This window comes from Phaenicophaeus curvirostris, chromosome 9 (genome assembly GCF_032191515.1).
Source record: "Phaenicophaeus curvirostris isolate KB17595 chromosome 9, BPBGC_Pcur_1.0, whole genome shotgun sequence".
In the NCBI taxonomy this organism is placed as follows: domain Eukaryota; kingdom Metazoa; phylum Chordata; class Aves; order Cuculiformes; family Cuculidae; genus Phaenicophaeus; species Phaenicophaeus curvirostris.
In genome coordinates, this window is record NC_091400.1 from 25,624,275 (window position 1) to 25,637,258 (window position 12,984).

Genomic DNA, 12,984 nt, shown 5'->3' on the forward strand with positions numbered 1-12,984 from the left:
CCTTGGGATTTTTTGATCTCTCAGTTAGAGGAGTGGCTTGGAAAACTAGAATTCTGTCCTTGTTTACACTGTTCCAGTACAACGCATGCTGTGGGATCATGTATTTGGTTTTGTCATCTACCAAATGAGTCTACGATAATTTAGATTGTCTGATACACTTTTTTTTTTACTTATTAGGTTATATAAAAACCTTTAATGTTTGCATATTTGTGTTTGCATGTGAATGCCTCCTTGTTTTGCTTTGGTCAAGTGTCTTCTAAATGCACAAGGCTGCAGTTAGTAAAATGGGGTAAGGGAGGAGCTAGGTATCGGTTGAAATTAGGGTCAATTGAGCATTGTGCATGAAGCGTATATTTTCCTCATAGATTTGATCTCAATATAAAGGAACAAAAATATCTGGGAAGCAAGTGAAAAATCAGAACCACTCTTAATCTGTATGACACCTTAAAGAAGCAAACGGGAACCATTTTTTTCTTTCAGCCACCATTAATGATTGCAAAGTTACTCTAAAATCTCAGTGAAGAAAACCCAGTATGCAGCTGCCATTCAAAAGCTCATCCCTATGGGCTACTTGGGGTTGAAATGCTGAGGTGTACAGCACAGTGTTTCTGAAGCAACATAGCAAACAAGATCTGCAGGTGATGTCTAACCAGTGAGCAGAAAAAAACACATTAAGAATTAAAAAAAGATGACCATACAGAATAGCAGATTAATATACAGCTCTGAAACATGAGTCCTGATCCAGATTCAGTGCTTAGCATGGATGCTGGATAAAGCCTCAGAGCCCGATTTTTGCAGATTATTAAAGTTTTTATCAATTCCTCTAATGCCTATGAAGCAACTGTGACCAAGCTCTCCTGCTTATCACAAAATAGTTGGCAAGATCTGAAGTTGAATCCTGAGAAGACCAAATTAAAACACAATGGGGAGTGTTAATTCATTTTCTGACACATAGGACAGTCCCTGGCCTCTGCCACTTTATAGACTCCAATGCATTGTGTAAATGTTGTGCCCTTCAATTCTCCCCTTCTGAGACAATATTCATGTATACTACCTATACTTCATGTTCTACCAATATTCATGTATACTTTCTAAGCGTGGGAGCCCCTTTAGCTTGTACCAAGTACTACACAAATTGCATGGAGTGGCCATTGATGGAATGTAGCCAGAGTGAACATTCATTTTAGCTCTGTAACTTCAGAGGCGAAAGATGTCTAATTAGGAAGAAAAACATGAAGCAGAAGGAAGATGGAAGAGATAACAATAATAAGGCAGTGAAGAAAAAAAGAAGCAGGTGTTCTCCCACGAAGAACAGACACATATGAAAGCAACTATTCAGAAACAGACAAACTGTAGCTGAGCCTTTTTTTTCAGTGCCACTATGCTATTGTAAACAGCTGATGGGCAGGCTTACTGAAAGGAACAAGCACAGATTACAAGAAAAGAAGAAGAAATATTCATGAAGCATTTAATGATAAAAATGATCAACAGGCTTCCTAATGCAATGCCTCATCCCAAGTATGAGACATGCTTTGAAGTCTGATGGCTGTTCCCTCTCTTATTCCTTTCCAAAAACTTGGTTGTCTAAAGATAGCATGTTATACTTCAAAATTTTTCAAATGTTGCAAGAGAGAGTTTATTTTCTTTCAAGTTATGTCAATTAGTTTTGCTTTTGTAGTTCCATTTAAAGGGGTCTATAGGACCAAAGCATATTATGAGATTTTTTTGTGGCACACCACATGTAGTCCCTTAAATACAGAGGAGTGAGGAACAGAAATTTATGTGAGATGACACTGGCTATTAAACATCCTTTAGGAATACCAGGAAATTGCAAATAAATAATGTTTATTTAACATCTGTACCAGTAAGACATCTGCTGAACAATCTCAGGTAATACACTGATTCAGTCAGAGGTCATCCTGGTGGTTATTCCTTATTAGTAAAAGCTGTAGTAGCTGAACACCTTTGCTCTGAATACATTGACCAAACCTGAGCTCAGTACACCACAATCTGAATACAAAGCTGCTGAAGAAAACACTGCTAATAGATAAAGAAATTTCGAGAACTTGCAGAAAAAAATAATTATAAATTCCATATATATTACATAGGAATACTCTTGAAACAGCAGCCCCTCTTCTAGCTGAGAAATGTCTGCCAAGTAATAAATCTAGCATGGAAAAACTTTCAAGTCAAACTCCCTGATGTTTTCCTAAACAGTGGTCAACCAAACCAGAGGAAGAGCACAAATTATGGTTAGGAGCACTTTTAATGTTCAGCAAAGCTCATGAGATGGGTGCCTTACAGAAGTGCCAAAGTGCTAGGGTGTGAAAACTGGACATCTTTTGATCTGTGCAATGCTGGCTCTGTGGCTTTTGCTGCATTCTGGCAACAACCAGCTCCCTACATGTGTGATCTGCAGTGGTAAAGAGTAGCTGCAAAATTCAAGTATAGGTTGCTACCCCCTTAGCTATCCCTTCATTGTAACATGATAGAAGGTGGTTGGAAAGTCTCTCCTTTACTCTGATGGGGAAGGTCTGATTGGCTGTGCTGCTAGGCAGATTGGATCGTCCTCAGACTTCTTAAGATAGCATGGCCCCAGAGATGGGCTTAAGGTTTTGCATTTAGTGAGATGGCCTCTGGATAATTAAATAATGGGATTCAAATTACTTAACTTAAAAAATGTGTGGAAATGCCTTAATTTAAATGGTGTGGCAAGGATAATATAAGAGAAATGGGGCTGCTATTTTTTTCTTCTAAGCGTTGGCCCCTTCAAGAAAGTGTTTGTTACCTTAGCCTGTCTTAGTAATAGTTTTCTGCTGCACTTGCATATTTGCAGAGTTACAGTAGAAGGCTCAACACAATTTAATTTTTCCTGTGTTTATACTGTATTAATCTCAGGCCTCCATGTTTCTTCTGATGTATTTGTGGGAAGCCCAAAAGAATGGCTTTTTTTTATTTTGATATACAGTTTAGCTTTGAAGCATTGTTTCTATGAAGCTCTGCAGCATTGCGATTTGGCTCCAGCTACAGGTAGGATTTTGGCAAGGTACACACAGTAATCTGCACTTGATGTATTATGTTTTTCACACAAGAGAAAAATCTGAATTCTGTGGAGAACACGTGTTAGTAAACTGACAAAAAGAGCAAAGAGCATGAAATTTAGATGGGTTTGGTTGGTGTTTTGCTAATCGACTTAACATAAAGCCAAGCACAGATATGGAGCCAGATGGGAATTTTCTCTGCATCAAATCATGAGCAGGTATTAAGGTTTATTTTCTAGCCTTCTCTACATAGTGAGTCATGATCTTACACCAGGCTCACCTGGGAGCTTTATTAGGAAAGCTGCTGGTCTTACAGGCATGTTATTAACCCCATGACTCTATTATTATGACTCTATCTGCTCTGCCTTGCGAATAGGCTCAGGGAAGTACCGTGTCTCCTTAGCTGCGAGTTTGTGCTTGGACCCATCTACAACAGGCATTTTTAATGAATGACTTTGGAGCCAGGACCCTGTGGGCTGGGAAGCCGCTTTTAATTCTGTGTCCCTGAATCAGTATAGTCCATGTAATGCTCAATCTGTCCAGCCAATGGACAAATTGAGCAGGCAAAACCTCTGCTATGAGCACTGGCAGAGCTTTTAAGTGTTACCTAGACACTAAGCAGATCTATGCTATCATACCAGTGATGGCTGAGAGCATATGGAACATCAAATTAAGAGCCTGTGCAGCTTTAAATGTGGAAACTTAAGCATTAACAAGGGTAGATAGGGAGGTTTGTGACTGAAGAGGGATGCCTAAACATTAGGAAAAGGCCATAAAGGAGAACTCCTCTTGGATACAGCCCTAGGTCTTGTCCTTTTAGTACCCAGAAAATGCCATATGCTTCCATGCTGAGTGATTTCTACTTTAAGAGAAACAGCAAAGCAAGAAATAGCAAAACTATAAATGGCAAAGAAAGACCATGTTGTTGCTGTCTTTGCTTTTTGAGTGCAGCCACCGGAAATGCAAACAGCCCCTGCTAGCAGCAGGATAGAGAAGCGAAAATGAGTTCTGTACTTTGTTACAGTTTCCAATTTTATAGCATCAAGTTTATTGGGTGAGTGTTATCAGCTTTTACAGTCAGATGCTTATTCATAACCATTTCTGCTGATTTTCAAATTCTACTTAATCTTTGGGTTAGGCTTGGCAGCAAGACCCTCTGACTTCAGGAAGTTTTTATTGGACTGGCTCTGGTTCCTCTCTTCTGTCTGCATTGGTTTTGTTATTGTTCAGCCCATCAGACTTTAGGGCATGCACTTTATCTTTTGGTAGCCTGGCTCGGCTTTTAAATGCATTTAAATGTTGTGTGGTTCATCTTGCTCACACAACCCTGAGAAAGCAAGCCACAATCTCCTCATGAAATACTGTTTCACCACATATCGAGGTGAAACAAGAGCTCTGCTGTGAACATGTATTAAAAAGCAGATGAAGGCCAAAGATCTATATTTTTTATTCCACTGGAAAAAAAATAAAAATGCTCAGCTTAAACCTGCAGGTTTTTTGGTAATTTTTGTCCCTCTGTGGGAGAAAGTTTGGAGAACTTCAGGTACTGGTGTTCCAGGCAGGGTCATAAACCTTTAAGGAGAAACCTGGAGGCTTTGGTGAAGATACCAACACCGCTGGTGGCTGCCCCTTCAGCCGGTACCGTGGATATCATGCACTGGCTGTGCAGTGGGTGGTGTGTGACAGGCTTCTCCCTTAATTAAGCCAGACAAGGGGGTTAATTAGAGGCAACAATATGAACTCTTGAATAAGGAGGCAGGTGTAGGTGTGGCTTCACAATGATTGAATGTTTGTAATGCCAGGTGTTACCTGGGAATTGTTCTCTGCATATGGATTCTCTGGGATGTCTTGACTGGAGATCTTAAAAGGATTCTCCTTTTGAGTTTTTTCAGTTGTTGCTGCTTTTATGTCTTGCATCAGATCAATACAGCAGTTTTCTTCAGCATGTGCCCCTGCAGTGGCAGAGGCCAGGGCACTGATACCACTCTTAAGCCTGCCTGCTTTACTCCCCAGGTGTGTTAGAAGTACGGCTTTCAGCATTCTCTCTGTTCTGGGCTGTTTGGTGCATTTTTTAGGCACTCTGTGTACTAAGGCATGAGGAAAAGTCTGGCTGACCTGTTGAGCAATAGTCTTGAGCATCCAGGTGGTTCCTGATAATTATCAGTTTGCTCAGTGCTGTTGTCTCTGCAGTGCCAACAGTAGTTCTGGACACTAGGGCTAACTAGGGTCTTCCACGCCACATAAATTCATTGTAAGTGTTGCCTAGCATAAAATCCAAGTAGGAACTTTTTTGTTTTGTCAAGTGGCAGAAGGGATTTTTCTTTGTTTTACTTATTTTGGTTAGTGAGCTTTTATCCTAATGTGTGGCTACTTGAGAAAAATCTTTGAATTCTGAATATGGAAGTAACATCTGTTTTGTTTTCAATGCTAGTTTGAGCAGAGGATGCGAAAAGAGTTCTGTATTTTAACAAAGCACTCTTGGATTGTCATTCTAATGAGAGTTTCCTACATCCCAATTATACTGATGTCAGAGATTTGCTGGATCTGGCTTCAGCTGAAAAACAAACAGAAACTAAATAAAAATTTCTGTGCAAAACTTATCCCTTGGGACTTTCTTTTTAAATAGCACTAGTTAATATGCAAATTTTAGTTTCTTCTGCTTATCCTATTTTAAAGTTTCCAGGTAATGTATAAAAACTCTTTATATGTCTCTTGTGCAGATTGTATCAGGTGTGGACTATTACTGATAAGATGACACACAGCTCTTCACACATACACAAGAGCACTCCAACTAAAAGTAGTGGGGAAAGGAAATGCTGACCTAGAAGCGTTATTAATGTCTTTAGCTTTCCATTGGGGTGTATATGACTTGGGAGGGGGTTCTTTTGAGGCCCATGTTACAAGTAACCGTACCAACGTTTCTTGTTGGCTTTGTTTCTTCGGTTTAATTTGTATGCCTGTTGTGGTTTGGTGTTTTTTGATTTGGGGATTTTTTAAGTCTCCGCTCTTTGTTGTATCATTTGCTTGATGACTAAAGATAAATAATGAAGTCTTTCCCCAAATGTTCTGTGCTAAACTCGGCTCAGTGAGAAAGTGGTGAATAAATCATTATAGAAACTTATTTTTAATGTTAAGTTTTCATTATGTGTTTGGGTGTAGATAAGTGTGTATGAAATACTTCCTTTGTCCATTGCAAGGACAATAGATTTGGTTCTTCAGTGGTCAATTAATTTACTACTCCTCCTGTCTCTTTACAATCATTTGCATTTGGAATCATCTGGAGAAGGATGGCAAAATATGAGGGAGGAGAACAATGGAATTGCCATAAATAGAACTTATTAAACAATTGGTTTTCTGGTGTGTTGTGGTATTGCAATATTGCTTTAGCAAGCTTCAGAGAAGGAAATGTGATGGCAGTCAGTGCTAGCATTATCAAGGGTGGTGTTAGAGGTATGTTTCCATCAACGTAATGTTCCTTTTGAAAGTTTACCTACCTGGCATTGTCTCATTTATCTTCCCTGAATGAGTAATTCTCCAAAAGAGTTTAGAAAGAACTGTGAAAAGCAGCTCCGCTGGGAAGACTTGAAGGGAAATACTCATGGGGTGTATGTGGTAAAGAAGCATATGAAGCTTCATATGATAGGTTATTGAATTGAAGCACGATCAACTGTTCAAGTTATGAAAAGCTTTCCATATCGGCTAAGAAACTAGAATGTTGGGATCAAAATTGGCCTGACCTGGAAGTTCTGGCTATTGTTAAAACTTGTTGCTGGCTCTGTCTCTTGCCCTACTTCCATTCCATCCCATTACTTTACACTGAAGGATTTTAGGCAGATTAAATGCAGCTGTCATTTAGCTGAGGGAGAAACATATTCTAGTAGTCATTAATAAAACCAAATTAATCTCACTGTGCAGTGCCTGTACTTGACCCTATCTGTTACCGGCATTTTCAATCCATTTTTTCATTTTCAAGTCTGTTTTGTTTGCTGTATTAATTAGGAACTAGAACTTTCTCCCTGCTACTCCAAATTGTCCTCTGTTGTGTAGCACATTTATTCAAGAAACAGATTATTAGAGAATGGGCATCTTTGTATATTTATATTTTATGATTTGTTTTAAAACACTTTTTCAAATAGGCTGTGATTTTTGCGTAGTACCTTTGATTTCATTTCATTGACATGAACTGCAATTGCTCTAGTCATGCAATATTTGGATATAAATATTATCACTGAAATTTTACTTCACTGTGGCAGGGACAGAACTGGTGTTCTGTAAAAAACACCCCAAAGTCTTGAGAATCGTTTTCAGTCTCTGCTGCAAGACACGTAGCTATTTCAGCCACATACTCAGAGCAAGGAATAGAAGAGCCAGAGAGATACTGTTATGCCTAAGCCTGACAAAGTGTTTGAAGAGAGTGAACTATTTTCCGTACACCTCCAATCCTGTAGTTTCCTTGCCCCACACAGCTGTGTTAAAGTGTCTGTACAGACAAAGACAGTTAAAAGCCCAACCAGCAGCACGCTTAACTGCATGAAGAACAGGGTTTAAGTCATATTTTTTTTAATTTGATTGGAATTGCTGTATTTTAACAATGTGCCAGGTGAAGTAGTAAGAGACAACTTGACCTAAATGGTACAGAGCTTGTAGTTACTTTCTTCCCTAATAAACCAACAAAACACCACACCTTATTTGTTTCAAGGGGACTTACCTGGAGAAATGCCTGGCATTGCTAACAGGTGTTTGGAAGAAATTTGTTTCAAGTTTCTCAGCTTCCTCTTTCTTACACTTTTCCTAGTACTATTGGACTAGCTAGAAGAATCCTTAATATTTTAAGGTTCAAACCCCTGGTTGTTTTTTTTCTTGTTGTGTCAGTGGATAATGAGATGGCAGCCATCTCTTTTGCTGAATTTGGGGTACAGAGTGGAATGAGAGATGTCAGTGAGATTTTCTTTCATTTAAAACAAAATATAAATTTACTATATCCACAGTGATCTTTGCGGACTTGATTGATTCAGGTTTCCTATGCTCACAGAGCAAGCTGAGCAAGTTTGAAATGTATACATAGAAAGTCGTGGGAAAACTGACAGTATTTGCCTTTCACCTAGCCTAAGTTACTTTGTGCCTGGGGTTGTTCTGTGCATCCTTATTCTTGTCTCCTGAGCTGTCCTTTTAGTTTTTTTCCTTTTGTTCAACAGCTTAATGATAACACAGTTCAGCAGGAGCGATCATTATCTTTGTTAGCCTCCTACCTTCATAGGATACTTCCTTCTTTGTTATGGTAAATAGCTTACCTCGAGTGAGCCTTCTAGTCAGCTTCCTTTATATACTATGGTACAGTGAAGAGATCCTGCTAAGACAGCCAGCTCTCTTTAACAAATCAATGAGTCTTTTTGATGTATGGCACATTTTCTCCCTGTCATTTTTTAATCATATTTGTCTATGCACACAATAAGACTTTGAGATCTGCCTAAGATGCATCTTAGGAACACAAAATTCCTTAATTGATAGTTGCTTTTCAGAGACTGAGAGAGTTATACATAAGATTCTGTATACTGCTTATGAGCCGGACTTTTCTCTTAAAGTTTTTGTGTGTCCCTTCAAATTTATTTGAATTTGTCCTCATATTTTCTCTGATCATGTGAGTGATGAAGATTGAAGTCCTAATCTTCTATTATGGCACTATTACAGAAGAGAAAAACAAGGTAATCATGTTCTCTAGTAATGGAGACTTCTGGAGCACGTGGTTGTGGAAGCCTCTATATATGACAGGAGTATCGAGCTCAAAGTCTCTGTACTCCTTTTTAATGACTTGTGATGCAAAAAATGTAGAGCTCAGCTTTAAAACATACTTTATAACATTAGGACTAGAGGAATAATAATAATAAAAAAGCAACCCCAAAATATCCTAGATTGTAAGCCCTTGTTTGGCTTGATTATCGAGCTTCCTCTGCAAATGAATCAGGTGAGAAAGTGGCAACCCTGAAGAAAGAAAATGCAGCAACTTGATTATTTTTGCATGGTAGGGACAAAAAACATAGCTAGCACCAGCTGCTTAATCCTGCAAATAGAAGCAAATGGTGAGATTAAAACTGGCCATCAATTCTAGTGTAGAAATATCAAAGCATCTGTCAGATATTTAACACTTATGAAACCAAAGTTTGTTCATTCTGGCACTGCTGGAAGAGCATCTGGTAAAAAAAAGCAGAACCTGGAACAACTTCAAACAAAGCCTTGCTCCTGGAAAGGGTATTGCTATGGTAACTAAATCATCTTAGCATCACTCAGATCAATGTTCCTCTTCCTGTCAGAGTAGTCAAAAAGCATCAGAATGTCCTGCATGTAATACAGAGTCACAGAGCAACTTTAGTATACATAGCAGTGAAGATAGTTGGTATTCCTCTTCAGATAGCTTACAAATCCTTATATTGGAAATTAGATCTCTAATACTGGAATGCTGAAGGGCCAAAACTGAAAACTAAATGCATTGTAGTGGTTTCCGTGGAACTTGTCACTTTAGGAGTGAATATTGTAACAAATACTCAGGAAGTCTTGGTGGTGGTTTGTTTCTGCTGTGTAAAAGGCTGAAACATAGACCAAGGTTTCCATCATGATGTAAAAGTATAAAATACTGAGCTAATAAATCTGTTCATTTTCTGTTTTCTTTTCCTTACAAATTATACCTCTTTTGGTGTAGTAATATTGTAAATCTTACCTTGAAAGCTTTGTGTTGCATGGGCAGAAGATAAAATCTTGAGTATACTGTCATATTCATGACTTGCTGAGGTGTAATCTTAATCTTACTTCTAAATGAAGTTTCATAGGATTATCATTTAGCTTTACAGCTAAAGCTCTTCTGTCTTTAAAATGGAGTTAAAATTTGTTTGTCCCCAAAACTGCTCTGAAAATTTATTGCTTAATGGAAAACGTAGGCACTGCTTTGAAAATTATGTTATATAGGTGATGAAAATTATTACCAGGTAATTATTATTAATATATGAAGTTATAATTAAAGCAGCTCTTGGGAGATGAAGAAGGTATTGTCTAATACTCCATTTTGATGTCAAGAATGCTATATAGTCATAAACCTGCCATAACACAATGAAGAAGCAGCTGTGGGAATAGCTGTGACTTTTATGGAATCCTTTTCATCACTATTATCTAATGGTAAAATGAGTACGTTTTAGCATTTACTCTATTGAGGGAGTTTAACTACTGCCAGACAGGCAGAGCTTAACATAAACAGAAATGAAGTATGGGTCCTGCACATCTCTTGACAGGTGATTAGTGATGTCAGGCAGCACTCTGAGTTGTGTTTGTAACCACAAAGGTAAATGCCACTGACTTATGTACCATTTTTGTTGCAAACAAAATGTTTAACATATGTATTAAACTAATGGAATTTATTAAAAAGAAATATCTTGGCAACTGCGTACGTGAATGTGAACAGGTCATTGTTAGGGCAATAAAAGCTCTGACTGCTGATCAAATATTGTTTGATATCCAGGCTGAGGATGAATGCTCTGATTTATGAAAGAGGATAATGTGAAACTAAACATCTCTGGGATCTAAGGATTTCTATGCACTCTCTGTTGCAAAATTAGAGTGGAATTCACAGTTAAAACTATCTGCTATAAACTGGGTGATTAGCTAGTAACATACAACAGTGCAATTTCATCTGAGACCATGAATTAACAACTCCTTCTACTTCAGTAGTGCTGCAATTAAGAAATAATAACCAGTAAATACAGTGTCTGAATATCTTACTGGGTGTATACCTACCAATGCAACAGCTACTAAAGAGAATTTATCAAATCCATATCTATGTATTTTGGGGGGGGGGGGGGGGGATATAATAAAAACCAAACACCACAAGATGGAGGATTTGGAGTGCTGATTCATTAAGCTGTGTTATTCATATCCAAAGCCACCCTATAATTATGATAGTTGTCAGCATACTGAAAAGGAAGTGATTATTTATTTCCCTTTTGTCTTGTACAGGAATCTGCAGCTAAAAATTAATATTATCAGCAGCCTTAGACTTCAATGTGTATGATATCTTGCTGTTGCAGAAAAGGATTGTAAAATGTTGTCCTGTGTTTCAGGGTAGGTCTAATCATTGATGATGCATCATTATTTTAATGGTAAATTTGTTAGGCTTTTAATCCTAGAGCTGAAATATTTTGTGAGCCTAGTGGAGTAATGAATATTGTTAAATATTAATTTATTCCACTAATTCTTGAATGATCTCTTAAGTGAACACAGTAATCTACAAAATTTATTAGATGTTTTTGGTAGGTTTTTGTATTAGCCAATTTATTTTGAAGCATAAAGCTTAATAAAAGAGCTCGTTTAACATGTATGTTATTATATTTAATCACTTGATGTATGCTAGTTTTCATTCAAATAGTAGTTCTGTTCTTTCATCTCACAGCTGTTTATAAAGGTGTAACATTAAGCACTATATTTGCAAAATCGTTCTTTAGAATAATATTTACATGACGTTTATTCATATAGTCAAGTGATTTTGGCTAAATTCCATCTGGCTAATTATCATACAAGTCACTTTTCTGTGCTTATTTGCAAAATTCTATTTTAATGAAAGCATTTCAATTCATTTTAATTTTCATTTTTAATTCATTTATTGCAATATTTCATTTCCTGCCAACATATTCTTTGGTCATTAGCAACAGACAACTGTGTTACTAGCCTGGACAGCAAGCTAAGAGATCTGGAGTTCAGGTATCGGTTATCAAACATTTATCATGTATTTTGGGGACATTTTGCGCTCTTTCTTTATGGCAGGTTAGAAAACGGTTTGGAGACCTTAGTTTTTATTTACTTTTTCTAGCTTCTGATGTTAAGGGTTTAACTGGTTTATAGAATGGGCTGCATTTCTAGATCAAGATTGTATAAGAATGACTCTAAAGCAATCCTTGGTCTTACAGATCTGTCATAGGCTGTAACTCCTCTACTTTATTGTTCTGTCAGATTGTGATAACGTTTGGAATATAGGCATCTTTCAAAGGGCAATGACTCAAAAACTCCCTCTTCATCTAGTTCAGTGCAGCACGAATATTGATGAAGATCAGTATTTTTCCCCTTTTAATGCTGACTGCGTGAGGATACTTGCAATTTATGTTGTTACATTGAGTATATTCTAAAGCTAGTAGAGAATTGAGAGCCAGGTTTAACAGCAACCTCCCATTAAATTGTCTGTGATTATTGCTTCTGAAGAAGGCAGATGCAGAAAAATGTGACAAAAAAAACCCTTATGAACCTTTTGCTCTGTTTTATTAAGCTGCATCAGGTCTAAATTAGGTTTAAAAATAAAAGGTAACAGACTAGGAGAACAGTTCTTCCTTTTGCTTTTGATCTTGTTTTCTAGGGATCCAGTTTGATAATCGGTTTTAAGTAAAAAATAAAAAATCCACAGGGAGACAAATAGGGATCATCCAGCTTTTGGATTTCTGAATATTTTAATTATTTTCCACTTACAATACTTGACAATAAATCTTGGAAGGAGAATATGATTCTGAAGTCTGCTGACGTTGAAAGACTTCTTTCACACTGACACTATTGGCATAAGTCTACATTCTTTCAGTCTTCCCGAATGTTTCTTTTCTACAGTTTTATGTCTTTTATTCATTACTGAGCACAAGCTTAAGGGAAAGAAATCATCTTTAAATCTTTTCATTCTTGTTCAGAAAAGAATAAAAAATAATTTCTCGACTGAATAAAAATTACAAATTGTCTAACAGCGGCAGGTAGAGGTCCCAAACAAGAGAAGGAATCTTACTCTGGCTGAATCAGAAGAAACAAAAGAATTTGGAAAAAGATGGTTTCCAGCTGTCAAAGACCTTCCCAAAATCTAGAGTTGGAAGTGACACATTATTTTCTATGGAGAGGTGATTGTGGTAATGCATAATTAATTAGGTATATGTGA